Genomic DNA, 19451 nt, shown 5'->3' with positions numbered 1-19451 from the left:
TCTACACCCTACGCCAAGTAACGCCTACGTACCGCATGAACATGAGCACATTTTTATTCTTTTTTCTTTTTTTGAAAAATGTACCGCATGATTCAAGAAGTACGGCGAACCAGATAAAATATGAGGTACGGCGCACCGTTTCCTGAATGAGGTACACATGCGATACGGTGCGCCTTTGCCACGTAATGGAGGAAGTATTTGCACGAACGAGCGAAATCAGACAACCGTCAAACACTGTCAGGCCTTGAGACTTTTGTCCTCCATTTTGCACGTTAACCCGTTCACCATATGTGCATCTGCTTGCATTTTCACCGCCTGCAGGCGTCCTCGGGTATACCCAGTCCGACTCTGTCGCGGCTCATATCCCCATCTTTTTCTAACAATCAGCTAATCAGACTATAACATAGTTACAAATTGAGCCTATTGACATTGAATCAGTGTTGTGCGTAGCGGCGCTTCTGTAGCCGCTACTTTTTTCAGTAGCGGAGGTGTAATTCCGCTACATTTAATATTTGTAGCGGGAAAATAATTTCCGCGACAATTTTGAGTCGCCTCCGCTACCGCGACTTTTGAGTGAGAAAATAAAATAAATTAGGCGCTAGACTCTAGCGTCTAAAGGTGATTTTACTACATGGTCCGTATCGTATTCAACTGCGACACCGGTAACGATGCATGGTATTCACTTCTGTCGCGGCTCACATCCCCATCTTTTTCTTTTACCTCATCACAACAATCAGCTAGTAAGAGTATAACATAGTTACAAATTGAACCTATTGACATTGATTCAGTGTTGTGCGTAGCGGCGCTACTTGTAGCGGCGCTTCTGTAGTCGCTACTTTTTCAGTAGCGGAGGTGTAATTCCGCTACATTTGTTATTTGTCGCGGGAAAGTAATTTCCACTGCAATTTTGGGTAGCGGAACCGCCTCCGCTACCGCTACTTTTGAGGGAGAAAATAAAATAAATTAGACGCTAGACTCTAGCGTCGCGGCGAAGCGCAAAAGGGCGTATTTCATTGGTGTAATTCATTAATGTAAGGACGTAATTTATTGATGGATAAGAGAGTGAAAGAGCGTCCTTTTGCGCTGCGCCGCGACCAGCCGCGACAAAAATACGTAAACCGAAACCAATTAATTACTGCAACAAATGACCCGCTTCGGTGGCAGATTTTTCTCTAAAAGGTGTCCATTGAAGGTCTCAAAAGGGGTAGTACCCATTTTAAGGCCGACAGCGCCCTGCTTCAGAAGTTACGCTTTTTTACGAAACTCATTTGCATTTTTATTTTAATAATGAGCGCCTCCCACTCATTCACACGGTGTGCAGCTTGTAGGTGGTATCGGACAGATACTTGTAAAAAAGAAAGTTCGTGGATTGGTGCACCCGTTCGCGAATTATTTAGCCCGGGGATTTAACTGAAACACCCGGTATAGAACACTCGTGCTACCGATCGTCACGCACGCAAATGTAACTTCGGGCCCCTTTACCGCGACTCTAGCGAGTCTCTTTCGCATTGTTGCCAGTATATATGTGTATTATGTGTACATATTGTCATTAATGTGCTGTCCCCACTCCTTCCAAGGTCCCTTCTGGAACCAGCATTATTCTGAAATATGTCAATAAATGACCGTTGTTCTTTGCTTTGGGGTATTGTGTGTTTGTGTGCGTGAATTATTGTATAATGTTACGTGTCAGGATGTCATTTGGGCTTATGTAAAACTGTTCTCAAACATCTTCGACTCAACCCATTACACAACGGTGTGCATTACACCATTTATTTTGACCTCTTTTTAGAGAACGTACTGGTTTTGGTTGTATGCAAGGTGAACGGATCAGTAGTCCGTTTACACCTAGAATTCATACGGGGAGTGTACTGCATACAGGGTGTTTCAGTAACCGCGTGAAAAGAAAAAAAAGATGAAAGTACGCTACGGAAAAGCACGCGTTTTTCTACGTTTTGTGATTAGCAGGTATGTTGCAATACCGCCAGCATGTTTCAACCAACACGCCCTTTTCGTTTTGTCTCTGCTACGAAATCAACGACATTTATTTGTAGAGAGCCTTTGCCGTGCACTATAAGTAATTTTATCAAATTTTACATGAAATAAATTTAATTTTTTGAATGGAGCTACGAAATTTGCCAAGGCGATGTAACGTTGTTTGCCAAGAAGAGGAAATTTTTCATGTCAGATTTACCCCATTCCATTCCGAAGTACATTCCCTACTATACAATGGTATTGCAGTTGATAATACAATGATAGCTGCAATTGTAATTTGCCTGTCTCCTTACTGAATGTGCGAGTATCCCTCTCTGTTCGGTGATTTTGCTCAGCGATCACCATTGTATCAGGGTATAGTCGGGAATGTATCTTCTAATAGAATACGATAAACGTGAGATGCGCTTTCAGTCTATCAGAAAAATGTTACATTCACTATACAGCCTTCGGAGTTCAACTGACGCGATTGAATTATTTGGATAAAATGCATAAAACGAATTCTATGTGGCGAAAGTTCCCTACAGATGAATAGTTTTGCCTGCATATTTCCCCAGCGTTCCTTCTATTTTTGACATGATTACTAAGACATCCTCTAAATTGGCTTTTATACAACCCCATTTGTTGCGAAACGCACATTAGCTACATCTAACTGTCGTCCTTGCCTAACAAAGCCGTAATTCGGATAGCAGAAGCAAATGTTTTTCAAACGTCACGTTCAGTCTCGACGGTATTCACGTTGAAGTTGCGTACCTCCCATCGTGAGAGCGCACGTCAACACAACAACGGCGCGCACGAACAAGAGGTCTTGTTCGCCGAACCCGCCACAGCGACACTCTGCAGTTTCAAGAGGGCGCTATCCGATTAAACGATCATCTCCGGTCCGTCGACCCATCTGTGGATTTCATTGCCCTACACCATTGCACGCGTCGAGAAGTGTCCATTCTACATTGACTACGACTTAATGTCGTCAGGAGCCCTCTGCTTCTCTATAAAATGAGCCTTCTCCACTCGGCCAAACGCGCAAGCATGCACAACACAAGCTACGAGAATCTTTCAATGGTGCCTTCCCTCGGAGCAACCAATATCCATCTCCTGAACTACCGGTAAGAGATATAGCGGAATTTCTTGCAGTTGTAAAGGTTTTTCTTTCAACAATCACTGTTGCAGTGAATCACCTCATCCCATCGTCATTCACGTAGTTGTTGTTCCTTTCAGCATTGCGCTCAAGTAGCATGTAACAGAAGTATACTTCAAAATAAAAGCAAATACGATTTTGTAAAGCTCACTTGTTCACGTCACTGCCACGTAGGTTCTCATATTCCTCGGTTTCTTGGACGTAGGTGCACGACACTTGAATTGTCTTGGTGGCCAGGCACAGTATTTAAAATACTGTGGAAAAATTACCATTATTACCAGTATTAAAAAATACTGGTGAAGTTGTTGCCTGCTTTCCATCCTCAGGTGGGTTCAGGTGAATCCAGACGTATTCTCGTCAAAAGTAATCGACCTCGATTACTTTACGTCACGCTGTACGTCATGTTAAAGGCACAGCCTCGCGCTCCGCCCACGTTGCTAGGGGTGACTACGTAAACTTCCGCGTTTCATGCTTCTTGAACTGCTACTGGCCGATAGGTAGTTGTTGGCTGGAAAGTGCTAATGCCACAGTGACCAAAGCTATACTACCGGTGCTCTAATTTTGTGCTTCTGCCATTCGTGTCCTGGGATTTCTTGACGTGCTAAATTGTCTAAATATGTACTTTTCGTGTCAGGAACTACCGTTACAAACCAACAAGAGCAATATAATTTGTCCTTGAATTGGCTATCGGAAGCAGTGTGCGGGCCTCGACCAATAGGAATGGTTTCGGAATGTTGTCTTTTGTTTTCTCTCAACATCCAAGGCATAAGCTCATTAACATTGGAAACTTCATTTTGCCGTCGGCTGTCACGTGTTTGATTACTTTGAACGGTTAAAAGTGATCGACTGCGAAAAGCGGGATTAATCTTAACACATCGAAGCAATGGGCAAGGTGGCGGATGCGTTCACTACGACGAAGAGATTTAGTGACTCTGGTTTGTTTTGAGGTTTTACAGGCGTATATCTGCGTGATGCGATCATGAGCACATATAAACGTGCAATTCGAACTCTTACTCTTTCAGTTAAAGGGATGGTACAGATGGTTATTTCCCACTCGAGAGCACAAGCGCCAGTAAACGTTTAGTGAAATCATTTGCGTGACATTATGTCAGCAATCTTGCCTTCTTGCAGAACTGTCACAAAATAATTGCAAAAGCACATCGCAGACATGATTAAATAATACGAATTTCGAAGTTCTCCATGGTTTCTGTTTGAAAATGCATGGTTCTGGTTTCGATTCTGTGGCGGTTCCCTACTACAGTAACACAATTTCATGCTTTAGCGCTCTAGCATTGGTGGTGGTAGTGGTGGCGGTGGTGCTGGTGAAAGGGCTTATCGTTGTGACTTCAGGTTATGCGTCAGGTGACGTCAGGTCAGTTCAGGTTATGCAAGACCTCTTCATGTGACCTCAACAGATTCTAGACGAATTCGTGTGATTTCAGCGGACTCCAGCTGTCTTCAGGTGACACTAGCCGTCTTCAAGTGACTTTACCTGACTTCAGACATCCTCATGTGGATTCAGGTGAACCCAGATCTCTTCAGATGGCTCCAGACGTCTTCAGGTGACTCCAGACGTTTCCGGATGTCTTCAGGTTACTTCAGGTGACTCGAGATCTTTTCAAGTGGCTCCAAACCTCTTCAGGTGACTGAAGGGGTCTCGAAATGTCTTCAGGAGACTTCTAGTGACCCCAGATGTCTTGACGTGGTTCCAGATGTCTTCAGAAGACTTCAAGTGACTTCAGGTGACTTCAGATGCCTTCATGTGGCTCTAGACGTCTTCAGGTGACTTGGTGTGATTTCAGATGACTCCAGATGTCTTCAAGTGACTTTCAGTGACTCCAGACGTCTGCAGGTGACTTGAGGTGACTTGGTACAGACCTTTGTGTAATTGTACAGTACAACCCTTGTTTGTTAAATCTCAAAGTTCACTACCAGGAGTTCCTTCTTTTTGTTTTTGTGGCGGTAAAATAGTGGGCCGGACACGCCAGACTCTCACTGGTTTCATAACTAAGGACACTATACCGCCGGAAGCCCCCTGGTCTCTACCGGTACCGCCCACTTTTGTACGCCTCCCAAACCTTCTGGACAGAAGAGATCAGGTCCCCCTCAAGTCCTCCGAGCCCATTTTCATGCTCTGGTAGACGAGAAGTTTTCTACGTTTACCATTCCACCCAGGAATGCGGTAGAGTATCGCCTATTGCGATGAAACTCCCCACTCTCCAAGGCCGAAAATAAAGTTGTTGTTGTTGATGACATGATGTGCTGTACCCGCTTTTTAACTTTCCTCGCCATATCACGAACGCACACCGAATCTGCCACAGGTAACTTGGGAGTCGCAACTCACAGCTTAGAGAGCTCTAGTGGTCTTCTCTACAATATCTTAACTCTGGAGCATGGTACGTGCATCCTTGTCCTTGAATTATTGAAGTAAAAGTTGCCTCTATGCTGTAGCAGCGGGTTCCTTGAACTCAGGTGCCATGATCACAGATCCACCCCGAATAACCTCCGTTGAGAACCACTGCTCTAAGCACTGGAACATATAATTCATTTTTCTGTCAACAAATTTGTTATTGTTATTATTTGTTATTATATTTGTTATTATATTATATTATGTCAACAAAAATGTTATTTCTATGTGTAGGAACTGTGGTTCCAGTATGGATTGTTTGTGCGAGACTCGGCCTTTTGTGCCAATGAGCTTATTTGACACGACTGGAGACGCCTCGGGGACTACAGAGCACTTAACGTGATTTCTGGTTACAGCAGACCTCATCAGGTGACCTCGAGAGACTGTAGACGCCTTCATGTGAGACCAGGGGACTTGAGGCATCAGGAGGTGACTTCAGTTGACTTCACAATGTCTTGACGTTGCCCCAGACGTCTTCAGCTGACTTCGAGTAACTTCAAGTGACTTCGGATGACTCCAGAAACCTTCAGGTGACTTTAAGTGGTTTCAGGTGACTTCAGATGACTTCATGTGGCTCCTGACGTCTTCAGGTGACTTCGAGTGACTTCACGCGACTTCAGGTGACTCCAGATGTCTTTCGGTTTCTTCAGGTGACTTATTACAGACCTTTGTGTAATTGTGCAGTACTAACCTTGTTTGTTAAATCTCGAAGTTCACTACGAGGAGTTCCTTATGTTTTTGTTTTTCTGGCAGAAAATAGTGAGCCGAACATGGTCTCATGACATCGCGTGTTGTTCCCCCCTTTTCAAATTTCCTAGGCATATCACGAACCCACTCCGAATCTGCCACAAGTAACTTAGGAGCAGCAACTCACAGTTTAAGCAGCTACAGTTGTCTTCGCTGCAGAACCTGAGCTCTGGAACTTTGTACGTGCATCATTATCCTTGGATTATTGACATAACAGTTGCCTCTATACTATAACAGTGGGTTCCTTTAACTCATGTACCATGATCACGGATTCCCCCAAATGACCTACGTTGAGAAGCACATTCATTTCGCTGTCAACAAATTTAACAATGTTATTCGTTTCTATCTGTGGCAGCATGGTTCCAGTATCAATTGTTTGTGCGAGACTCAGCCTTCTGTGCAGATGAGCTTCTTTGACATGACTGGTGATGTCTTAGTGGCTACAGAGGACTTCATGTGATCTCTTGTTGCTACAGACCTCATCAGGTGACCTCGAGAGACTATAGGCGCCTTCGTGTGAAATCAGGGGAGTCCAGACATCTGCAGGAGGCTTCACGTGACTCCAGCCATCTCCAGGTGACTTCAGATGGCTTGACGCGGCCCAGACGTCTTCAGGTAACTTCGAATAACTTCAAGTGACTTCAGATGACTCCAGATGTCTTCAAGTGACTTCAAATGACTTCAGGTGACTCCAGATGTCTTCAAGTGACTTCAGGTGACTCCAGATGTCTTCAAGTGACTTCAGGTGACTCCAGATGTCTTCATGTGGCTCTAGACGTCTTGAGGTGACTTCGAGTGACTTCAGGTGACTCCAGATGTCTTCATGTGGCTCTAGACGTCTTCAGGTGACTTCGAGTGACTTCAGGTGACTCCAGATGTCTTCAAGTGACTTCAGGTGACTACAGACGTGTTCCAGTTGCTTCAGCTGACTTACTACAGACCTTCGTGTACTTGTACAGCCTTGTTAAATCTCGAAGTTCACTACCGGGAGTTCCTTCTGTTTTTGTTTTTATGGCAGAAAATAGTGAGTCGAACATGGTCTCATGACATCGCGTGCTGTTCCCCTTTTTCAAATTTCCTAGCCATATCACGAACCCACTCCGAATCGCCACAAGTAACTTAGGACTAGCAACTCACAGTTTAGGCAGCTGCAGTTGTCTTCGCTGCAGAACCTGAGCTCTGGAACTTTGTACGTGCAACATTATCCTTGGATTATTGACGTAACAGTTGCCTCTATGCTATAACAGTGGGTTCCTTTAACTCAGGTACCATGATCACGGATTCCCCCAAATAACCTACTTTGAGAAGCACTGCTCTAAGCGCATGGAACATAATTCATTTCCCTGTCAACAAATTTAACAATGTTATTCGTTTCTGTCTGTGGCAGCATGGTTCCAGTATCAATTGTTTGTGAGAGACTCAGCCTTCTGTGCAGATGTGCTTCTTTGACATGACTGGTGATGTCTCAATGGCTACAGAGGACTTCATGTGAATTCTTGTTTCTGCAGACCTCATCAGGTGACCTCGAGAGACTATAAACGCCTTCGTGTGAGATCAGGGGACTCCAGACATCTGCAGGAGGCTTCAGGTGACTCCAGCCGTCTCCAGGTCACTTCGGGTGGCTTGACACGGCCCCAGACGTCTTCAGTTAACTTCGAGTAACTTCAAGTGACTTCAGATGACTCCAGATGTCTTCATGTGGCTCTAGATGTCTTCAGGTGACTTCAAGTGACTTCAGGTGACTCCATATGTCTTCAAGTGAGTTCAGGAGACTTCAGGTGACTACAGACGTGTTCCAGTTTCTTCAGCTGACTTGCTATAGACCTTCATGTACTTGTACAGCCTTGTTTGATAAATCTCGAAGTTCACTACCGGGAGTTCCTTCTGTTTTTGTTTGTATGGCAGAAAATAGTGAGCAGAACATGGTCTCATGACATCGCGTGCTGTTCCCCCTTTTCAAATTTTCTAGCCATACCACGAACCCACTCGGAATCTGCCACAAGTAACTTAGGAGTAGCAACTCACAGTTTAGGCAGCTACAGTTGTCTTCGCTGCAGAACCTGAGCTCTGGAACTTTGTACGTGCATCATTATCCTTGGATTATTGACGTAACAGTTGCCTCTATGCTATAACGGTGGGTTCCTTTAACTCAGGTACCATGATCACGGATTCCCCCAAATATCCTACTTTGAGAAGCACTGCTCTACGCGCATGGAACATATAATTCATTTCCCTGTCAACAAATTTAACAATGTTATTCGTTTCTGTCTGTGGCAGCATGGTTCCAGTATCAATTGTTTGTGAGAGACTCAGCCTTCTGTGCAGATGTGCTTCTTTGACATGACTGGTGATGTCTCAATGGCTACAGAGGACTTCATGTGAATTCTTGTTTCTGCAGACCTCATCAGGTGACCTCGAGAGACTATAAACGCCTTCGTGTGAGATCAGGGGACTCCAGACATCTGCAGGAGGCTTCAGGTGACTCCTGCCGTCTCCAGGTGACTTCAGATGGCTTGACGTGGCCCCAGACGTCTTCAGTTAACTTCGAGTGACTTCAAGTGACTTCAAATGGCTGAGGTGACTACAGACGTGTTCCAGTTTCTTCAGCTGACTTGCTACAGACCTTCGTGTACTTGTACAGCCTTGTTAAATCTCGAAGTTCGCTACCGGGAGTTCCTTCTGTTTTTGTTTTTATGGCAGAAAATAGTGAGCCGAACATGGTCTCATGACATCGCGTGCTGTTCCCGCTTTTCAAATTTCCTAGCCATATCACGAACCCACTCCGAATCTGCCACAAGTAACTTTGGGGTAGCAACTCACAGTTTAGGCAGCTACAGTTGTCTTCGCTGCAGAACCTGAGCTCTGGAACTTTGTACGTGCATCATTATCCTTGGATTATTGATGTAACAGTTGCCTCTATGCTATAACAGTGGGTTCCTTTAACTCAGGTACCATGATCACGGATTCCCCCAAATGACCTACGTTGAGAAGCACTGCTCTAAGCGCTTGGAATACATAATTCATTTCCCTGTCAACAAATTTAACAATGTTATTCGTTTCTATCTGTGGCAGCATGGTTCCTGTATCGATTGTTTGTGCGAGACTCAGCCTTCTGTGCAGATGAGCTTCTTTGACATGACTGGTGATGTCTTAGTGGCTACAGAGGACTTCATGTGATCTCTTGTTGCTACAGACCTCATCAGGTGACCCCGAGAGACTATAGGCGCCTTCGTGTGAGATCAGGGGACTCCAGACATCTGCAGGAGGCTTCACGTGACTCCAGCCGTCTCCAGGTGACCTCGAGAGACTATAGGCGCCTTCGTGTGAGATCAGGGGACTCCAGACATCTGCAGGAGGCTTCACGTGACTCCAGCCGTCTCCAGGTGACTTCAGATGGCTTGACGCGGCCCCAGACGTCTTCAGGTAACTTCGAGTAACTTCAAGTGACTTCAGATGACTCCAGATGTCTTCAAGTGACTTCAAATGACTTCAGGTGACTCCAGATGTCTTCAGGGGACTTCAGATGACTCCAGATGTGTTCAAGTGACTTCAGGTGACTCCAGATGCCTTCAAGTGACTTCAGGTGACTCCAGATGTCTTCAAGTGACTTCAGGTGACAGCAGACGTCTTCTAGTGACTTCGGATGACTTCAGGTGACTCCATATGGCTTGAAGTGACTTCAGATGACTCCAGATGTCTTCAAGCGACTTCAGGTGACTCCAGATGTCTTCAAGTGACTTCAGGTGACTCCAGATGTCTTCATGTGGCTCTAGACGTCTTCAGGTGACTTCGAGTGACTTCAGGTGACTCCAGATGTCTTCAAGTGACTCCAGATGTCTTCAGGTGATTACAGACGTGTTCCAGTTTCTTCAGCTGACTTACTACAGACCTTCGTGTACTTGTACAGTCTTGTTAAATCTCGAAGTTCACTACCGGGAGTTCCTTCTGTTTTTCTTTTTATGGCAGAAAATAGTGAGCCGAACATGGTCTCATCACATCGCGTGCTGTTCCCCTTTTTCAAATTTCCTAGCCATATCACGAACCCACTCCGAATCTGCCACAAGTAACTTAGGAGTAGCAACTCACAGTTTAGGCAGCTACAGTTATCTTCGCTGCAGAACCTGACCTGTGGAACTTTGTACGTGCATCATTATCCTTGGATTATTGATGTAACAGTTGTCTCTATGCTATAACAGTGGGTTCCTTTAACTCAGGTACCATGATAATGGATTCGCCCAAATAACCTACTTTGAGAAGCACTGCTCTAAGCGCATGGGACATATAATTCATTTCCCTGTCAACAAATTTAACAATGTTATTCGTTTCTATCTGTGGCAGCATGGTTCCAGTATCAGTTGTTTGTGAGAAACGCAGCCTTCTGCGCAGATGAGCTTCTTTGACATGACCGGTGATGTCTCAGTGGCTACACAGGACTTGGTGTGATCTCTTGGTGCTACAGACCTCATCAGGTGACCTCGAAAGACTATAGACGCCTTCGTGTAAGATCAGGGGACTCCAGACATCTGCAGGAGGCTTCAGGTGACTCCAGCCGTCTCCAGGTGACTTCAGATGGCTTGACGTGGCCCTAGACGTCTTCAGTTAACTTCGAGTAACTTCAAGTGACTTCAGATGACTCCAGATGTCTTCAAGTGACTTCAGGTGACTCCAGATGTCTTCATGTGGCTCTACACGTCTTCAGGTGACTTCGAGTGACATCATGTGACTCCAGATGTCTTCAAGTTACTTCAGGAGACTTCAGGAGACTTCAGGTGACTACAGACGTGTTCCGGTTCCTTCAGCTGACTTGCTACAGACCTTCGTGTACTTGTACAGCCTTGTTAAATCTCGAAGTTCACTACCGGGAGTTCCTTCTGTTTTTGTTTTTATGGCAGAAAATTGTGAGCCGAACATGGTCTCATGACATCGCGTGCTGTTCCCCCTTTGCAAATTTCCTAGCCATATCACCAACCCACTCCGAATCTGTCATAAGTAACTTAGGAGTAACAACTTACAGTTTAGGCAGCCACAATTGTCTTCGCTGCAGAACCTGAGCTCTGGAACTTTGTACGTGCATCATTATCCTTGGATTATTGACATAACAGTTGCCTCTATGCTATAACAGTGGGTTCCTTTAACTCAGGTACCATGATCACAGATTCTCTCAAATGACCTACGTTGAGAAGCACTGCTCTAAGTGCTTGGAACACATAATTCATTTCCCTGTCAACAAATTTAACAATGTTATTCGTTTCTATCTGTGGCAGCATGGTTCCAGTATCAATTCTTTGTGCGAGACTCAGCCTTCTGTGCAGATGAGCTTCTTTGACTTGACTGGTGATGTCTTAGTGGCTACAGAGGACTTCATGTGATCTCTTGTAGCTACAGACCTCATCAGGTGACCTCGAGAGACTATAGGCGCATTCGTGTGAGATCAGGGGACTCCAGACATCTGCAGGAGGCTTCAGGTGACTCCAACCGTCTCCAGGTGACTTCAGATGGCTTGACATGGCCCCAGACGCCTTCAGTTAACTTCGAGTGACTTCAAGTGACTTCAGATGACTCCAGATGACTCCAGATGTCTTCAAGTGACTTCAAATGACTTCAGGTGACTGTAGATGTCTTCAGGTAACTTCGAGTGGCTTCAGGGGACTTTGGATGACTTCATGTGACTTCAGATGACTTCATGAGGCTCTAGACGTCTTCAGGTGACTTCGAGTGACTTCAGGTGACTTCAGATGACTCCAGATGTCTTCAAGTGACTTCAGATGACTCCAGATGTCTTCAAGTGACTTCAGATGACTCCAGATGTCTTCAAGTGACTTCAAATGACGTCAGGTGACTCCAGATGTCTTCATGTGGCTCTAGACGTCGTCAGGTGACTTCGAGTGACTTCAGGTGACTTCAGATGTCTTCAAGTGAGTTCAGGAGACTTCAGGTGACTACAGACGTGTTCCAGTTTCTTCAGCTTACTTGCTACAGACCTTCGTGTACTTGTACAGCCTTGTTAAATCTCGAAGTTCGCTACCGGGAGGTCCTTCTGTTTTTGTTTTTATGGCAGAAAATAGTGAGTCGAACATGGTCTCATGACATCGCGTGCTGTTCCCCCTTTTCAAATTTCCTAGCCATATCACGAACACACTCCGAATCGCCACAAGTAACTTAGGACTAGCAACTCACAGTTATGGCATCTTGTAAGGAGCGCCGCTTGGCGTCCCGTCAGTCATAATCAGATAAGATCGGCTGCGGCCGTCACGGGGGCGGTTTTTTCTACTTAAGCAGGTTCTCCTGCTAGCTTCGGTCTCTTTTTTGCCTGTTGCTTGTCCTGGAGAGGACAGGGTGCTCTTGTGTCTGAAGGTAAATAAACCGTGTTGTTTCATTGAAGTTCTGTGTGTGCCGCTTGTTCCTTTGCGCGCGGAACGGACGGGCTGACGCCCCGAGGTTGTGGGAACTTAGGTTTCCACAACTGGCGCCCAACGTTTGGGGTTCGAGCTCGTTCGTCCCGTGGCGGGGAACACGCGGCACTGTGAGTTTGCGTAGCTGAGTATTTCGTTGTAGTTTGTAGTTTTTGCTGTTAGTTTTTTGGGTGTGCGTTCTTGTGTGTGTTTTTGTTTGTCTTTGAGTTCTTACAGCTCCCGCCCAGTACCTGTGTCCCAGAGCGGATGCACCGTTCACCGACGCTACACAGGTACGACCTCCGTAGCAGATCCGAGGCCCCGGGAGGGGAGCGGGCCCGTTCGGAAGAAAGGCTGGTCTCCAACGCCCCGGCGCCATCGGAGCCGAAAGGACCAGCCGAGGCCAAGGAGGCACATGCCGTGCCTTCCTTCCAAGCTACGTCGACTGAGGTACCTGCAGTGCCGCAGTCTGACGCCATTGCAACGGCAGAACTCCTGTCACGCATGACGGAGTTGTGCTCGCTGGTGGTTCAACGCATGGATGCCGGGTCGGTTTCGCCGCCGCAGGCACAAGCGCCTCTACGACTCAACTTACCGGTGCCTACCTTCTCAGGTTACACCGATAAGAAGTGTGTTGCCGATTTCCTAGATGACCTCACCGCCTATCAGACGGGTATGGGAATTTCGGACGAAGTCCTAATCCAACGCATCCTGCAGGTTGCTTTGGTCGGAGACGCCGCCCGCTGGCTTCGGTTGCAATCGGAGTTTACGTCCTTTCAGGACTTCCAGGAGCGGTTCAAAAACGAATTTCTTCCCCCGGATTACGAATACCGTGTCCTAGAGGAATTGCATAAGCGTACTCAACATCCTGAGGAAAGCTTATCTGAATTCGTTCGGGCATTGCAGGATCTGTACAGCAGATCGGATCCCACTGCTACGGAAGAGCAGCGCGTCGCACGGACTATCCGTCAGTGCCACCCGCGCTTCCGGCCCTACTTAAGAGCCCATCGCTTTAAAACCCTTGAGGCGTTGGCCCAGGAGGCTCGTTCAATACAAGGAGACCTCCTGGCAGAGCTTGAATACCGGCCCCCTCCGCCCCGGAGCTAGCGTTGGAACCGCGCTGCGCGTGGTCGGGAGGAGCCGCCTCGGTCGAACGCCTGCATGCAACAGGTTTGGGTGACAACCCCCGTAATTCATACAATGCGGAGTCACCCCACCGAGCCCTAGATCCGTTCCTCTATGACCAGAGGACGATCCCCGCGGGAACGAGCCTTGATAGACCCGTCCCGCCCCGAAGTCGCGGTCAACCTGGCCTTTCAGCTAGCGAAACCCCACGGCTGCGGGAGCGGCATCATCCTGCGCCCCCGCAGCCACGAGCGCCCAACGGCTGTTGGAATTGCAGCAGCCCTGACCATTTTCGTCGGGAATGCCCGCGACAAAGACCGAACACCCGTAATGTGCCATCGGGAAACGGTCGCAGCCGGCGTCCATGAATGCTCGCTCAACGACGTCGGCAAGTTGCGAAGAAAGCGAGCAGACGGTTACTATCCGTGGCCTTGATCAGTCAAAAACTAGCTTTGCAAGCGGTAAGATAACGCAAAGAGATGCTTTGGCGCCTCTTGCTTTTTCTGTCCGAGATTACATCGAGGATAAGGAACCAAACATCGCCGTTCGAATTTTGGGTAAAGATTACATCGCCCTTATCGACACGGGAGCTACGCTTTCCCTTATCGGGGATAGCGTTTACGAGCATTGCGTATCGCGGCATGTGGAATTGCAATCCACAGATGTCACCCTTCGTCTTGCTTCCAATGACGCAGTTCCAGCACAGGCTGCAGTTGTGCTCTGGGTACGTTTGGATGGGAGACGACGAAAGCAGCGCTTCTTGCACCTTCCTGGCCTGGCAGTTCCTGTTATTCTGGGCAGAGACTTCATCATCCAGCAGAAGTTGGTGCTGGACCTGCCCAATGGAGGATACGTGTACCACGGCTCGTCGGGATTTTTCCGCTTCGCCGCAGCACGGGACCACTGCACAGCACAGCAAGCTGTGGCAGCGTCCGTTGAAACGTCTGGGCTGCCGACTGTCTTGGGGTCATTCCATGGTCCCGAGGAGCAACGCCGTCAGCTTGAACAAGTACTGCGGCAGTTAGACGGAATCTTTACCGAAAAACCGGGTAAGTCGTCTGTGTTACAGCATAGCATAGACACCGGTAACGCTAGACCCTGGCGTTGTAATCCGAGACCATTGAGTGTGCATAAGCGTGCTTTATTAGACGCTGCTCTTGACGAAATGCTCCAAACCGGTGCTGTTCAAAGGTCTCAGAGCCCTTGGGCATTTCCTGTTGTTCTGGCTCCGAAACGAGATGGTACGGCTAGGTTATGCATCGACTATCGTCGACTTAACGCAGTAACTGTAAGGGACTCTTACCCCTTCCCGTCCATTGAGTCAATCTTGTATTCCCTGGGCAATGCAACTGTGTTTTCAACGCTAGATTGTAGTAGAGGATTTTTGCAAATCCAAGTTGCCCCGGAGGATGTCCCGAAAACAGCCTTTACGTGTCATAGAGGTTTGTTTGAATTTGTACGAATGCCTTTCGGACTGTCCAATTCACCCGCCAGTTTCCAGCGGTTGATGGATACAGTGTTGGGAGATGCGAAGTACAATTTCGCAATGGCACACATGGATGATGTCGTAGTGTTTTCTAGAAATTTTCAGGAACACTTGGAACACCTATCAATCGTCCTTGCAAGGATGAACGGCATTACGAAGGCATTACGACATTATGAAGGCATTACGATCAACCCCCGCAAGGTGCAGCTGGCATCGTCTAGGATCAGCCTCCTCGCTTTGTGGTGGACAGAGGGACCATCCGTCCTAACGACGACAAGCTAAAGGCGATCACGGACTTTCCGGTTCCCGGTAACGTCAAAGCCTTGCAGCGCTTCCTAGGTATGGTTGGTTTTTACAGACAATTCATTCCTAATTGTGCCGACCTAGCGCAGCCGCTTAACCAGTTGTTGCCCAAGGACACGCGCTGGAATTGGGGAGAAGAGCAGGAACGTTCATTTCGAGCTCTATCACAAGCAATCGCTGATACGGCTAGGCTTTATCTGCCCGACCTTAACAAACCATTTGTTGTGCAAACAGATGCAAGCGATTATGGTGTTGGCGCAGTTCTCTTGCAGGAGCATGACGCTACTCTTTGTCCAGTGGCTTTTGCAAGTCGCACGCTAAATCCGGCAGAACGGAACTACTCCGTCACGGAAAAGGAGTGCTTGGCGATCATCTTCGCTTTCAAGAAGTTCGACCTATACCTGGACGGCAGTACCTTCACTGTCCAGACTGACCACCAGGCACTTTCTTGGCTGCAGCGGCTCCATAACCCGTCTGGACGACTTGCCAGGTGGGCCCTGATGCTACAAGGCTACTCCTTCACCGTGGAGTACAGGCGGGGCTCAACAAACGTGGTAGCAGACGCGCTGTCCCGCGCGCCTCTACCGGAGGGGGAAGAGGAAGGCACCGAGGCGCCTTCTCAGCTCCTGGCAGCAGCACAAGTGGCACGAGACGTATCTTCGTCTTGGGGCACGGTCGTGAGCAGAGAGCAGCTCCTAGACGCTCAGAGAGCGGACGGCCTTTGTCAGCGGGTGTCGCAGTGGATAGCTGAGCAAGACTCGGCGGACACCGGAACGACTGACGGACGGCACGACTCCTATCTGCTGGGCGAGGATGGCATCCTGTTCAGATACATACCCCAGGCGGATGAGGACGACGGCTCATCCCCGTTCAGAGTCGTGGTGCCACGGAAGTTGCGTAAGTCTTTCATACGTTACTTTCATGACTCGGCCTTGGCAGGTCACAGCAGCGGCAGGAAAACTTATGAAAAGTTGTGTCGTGTTGCGACATGGCCAGGAATGAGGCAGGATGTAACAAAGTATGTTCGTACTTGTCCCGTATGCGAAAGAGCGAAACCTCGTGGTGGTTTACCCCCTGGGCGCTTACAGCCTGTTCAGAGCAATAGACCCTGGCAGATAGTTGCTTGTGATGTGATGGGACCATTTCCCCGTAGTCCTAGAGGTAACCAGTATTTGTTTGTGGTTACTGATCATTTCACGAAATGGGTTGAGCTGTTTCCTCTCAGGACACTGACTTCCCAGAGAGTGTGGGAAAAACTACTCGACACCTTTTGCCGGTTCGGGTTTCCCGCACAGCTGATCACCGACAACGCAACCTACTTTACAAGTAAGGTGTTATCAGATTCTTGCGCTGTCTTAGGCATTCAGCATAAGAAGACTTCCCCGTACCACCCTCAGGCTAACATTACCGAACGTGTTAATCGGAACCTAAAAATGATGTTGGTTGCTTTTACTAGCCAGCACCACCGTGATTGGGATCTTCGCCTGGCTGAACTAGCGTTCGCTACACGGACGACGGTCAACAGGTCTACAGGATTCACCCCGGCGTTCCTGAACTTGGGACGAGAGGCCCCTTTTCCAGTGGAGAATGCTCTGGGCCTCCGGGATGGTACTACCCGGCCTCCTTATTCAAGGTTTGCTGAGGACCTCCAGAGTCGACTGGACGATGCAGCCCGGACGGCTCGGGAGAACCTGGACGTCGCAAGGTTGGACCAGGCTCGCCAGTACAACCGTGGACGTCGGAACCTCACCTACAGCGTCGGTGACCTCGTCCTTCGACGGACTCACCCGCTAAGTGATGCGTCTCGAGGCTTTGCAGCTTCACTCGCAGATAGGTGGGATGGCCCCTTCGAGGTAAGTGCGTGCTCCTCCGGCCTCACTTACAGGCTTCGTCGCTGCGACACCGGCGAAGAGACTGGGCCGGTTCACATCTCGGACTTGAAGTCTTACCATCTCCGAGACCCGGACGGAGAGGAGCCCGATTCGCAACCTGCCTCCCTCCAGGACCTGGACCCGGATCCTGTTCCCGGACCTGCGTCCAGTCGCTACGACTTGCGTCCCCGCAGGCGGCGCACGTAGTCGCCACTATCTCCATCGCTAAGCATAGTGCTTGTGATTTAGTGCTTTATTAGTGTGATTTCTGCTCCAGTTTTTCCGCTATGTCTCGTCTGGGGAGTGCCTTTTTGCAGGCATTCACGGCTTGGGGTTTCCCTCTCACCGTTTCCCTATTACCTCTCACAGATGCAGCGTCGTCGCAGGGGCCCTCCTGGATCCCGTGACCCCGCCCCCCAGCGAAGCCGTCCGCACCGCTCCATCAGCGGATCCCGCACACCTCAGCAGCCGCCGCCTCAACAACGTTCAGTCTCTACATGGACTGTGATGGCCAACGGCCAACCGGTAGCCTGGACATCCAGAAGTCGATGGTCAAACCAGCCCCGTCCTCTACGGGGAGATGACCTATCTCGGACACCGCAACCCTTCCTTGGACTCACGCTGTCAGAGCGCCACTCAGCGGACCCTTTGCAGCCGCTCACTCAAGAGGAAAGGCGATTGTTATGTCCGCAGTGCGGTGTTCCGGAGCTCCACCGGGTGACCCACCGCCGAGGCGCCCTCCACGCCTCCCGTACCGAAGCAGCTCGAACAGCGAACGATGTGAGCACCGCTCTGTCCACCCTGAGACGCCTGCGCCCGGAGCTATTGGCCGAAACCAGGCCGTTCCAGACCCCGGCATCTGCTCCCCGCGTACCAACTGCATCGGTGATACCCCCCACCGCGGAAGACGTGCTCCTTGAACTTTCCGAAGACTTGATGTCAGTGTGAGCTTGAGGGAGATATGGCATCTTGTAAGGAGCGCCGCTTGGCGTCCCGTCAGTCATAATCAGATAAGACCGGCTGCGGCCGTCACGGGGGCGGTTTTTTCTACTTAAGCAGGTTCTCCTGCTAGCTTCGGTCTCTTTTTTGCCTGTTGCTTGTCCTGGAGAGGACAGGGTGCTCTTGTGTCTGAAGGTAAATAAACTGTGTTGTTTCATTGAAGTTCTGTGTGTGCCGCTTGTTCCTTTGCGCGCGGAACGGACGGGCTGACGCCCCGAGGTTGTGGGAACTTAGGTTTCCACACAGTTTAGGCAGCTACAGTTGTCTTCGCTGCAGAACTTGAGCTCTGGAACTTTGTACGTGCATCATTATCCTTGGATTATTGACGTAACAGTTGCCTCTATGCTATAACAGTGGGTTCCTTTAACTAAGGTATCGTGATCACGGATTCCCCAAATGACCTACGTTGAGAAGCACTGCTGTAGGCGCATGGAACATATAATTCACTTCCCTGTCAACAAATTTAACAATGTTATTCGTTTCTATCTGTGGCAACATGCTTCAGTATCAATTGTTTGTGCGAGACTCAACCTTCTGTGCCGATGCGCTTCTTTGACATGACTGGTGATGTCTCAGTGGATACAGAGGATTTCATGTGATTTCTTGTTGCTGCAGACCTCATCAGGTGACCTCGAGAGACTATAGACGCGTTCGTGTGAGATCAGGGGACTCCAGACATCTGCAGGAGGCTTCAGATGACTCCTGCCGTTTCCAGGTGACTTCAGATGGTTTGACGTGACCCCAGACGTCTTCAGTTAACTTCGAGTAACTTCAAATGACTTCAGGTGACTCCAGATGTCTTCATGTGGATCTAGACGTCTTCAGGTAACTTTGAGTGGCTTCAGGGGACTTCGGATGTCTTCATGTGACTTCAGGTGACTTCGAGTGACTTCAGGTGACTCCAGATGTCTTCAAGTGACTTCAGGAGACTTCAGATGACTACAGACGTGTTCCGGTTTCTTCAGCTGACTTGCTACAGACCTTCGTGTACTTG

This window comes from Ornithodoros turicata, chromosome 2, assembly GCF_037126465.1.
Source record: "Ornithodoros turicata isolate Travis chromosome 2, ASM3712646v1, whole genome shotgun sequence".
NCBI classification, from domain to species: Eukaryota; Metazoa; Arthropoda; class Arachnida; order Ixodida; family Argasidae; genus Ornithodoros; species Ornithodoros turicata.
This window is presented reverse-complemented; position numbering follows the sequence as displayed.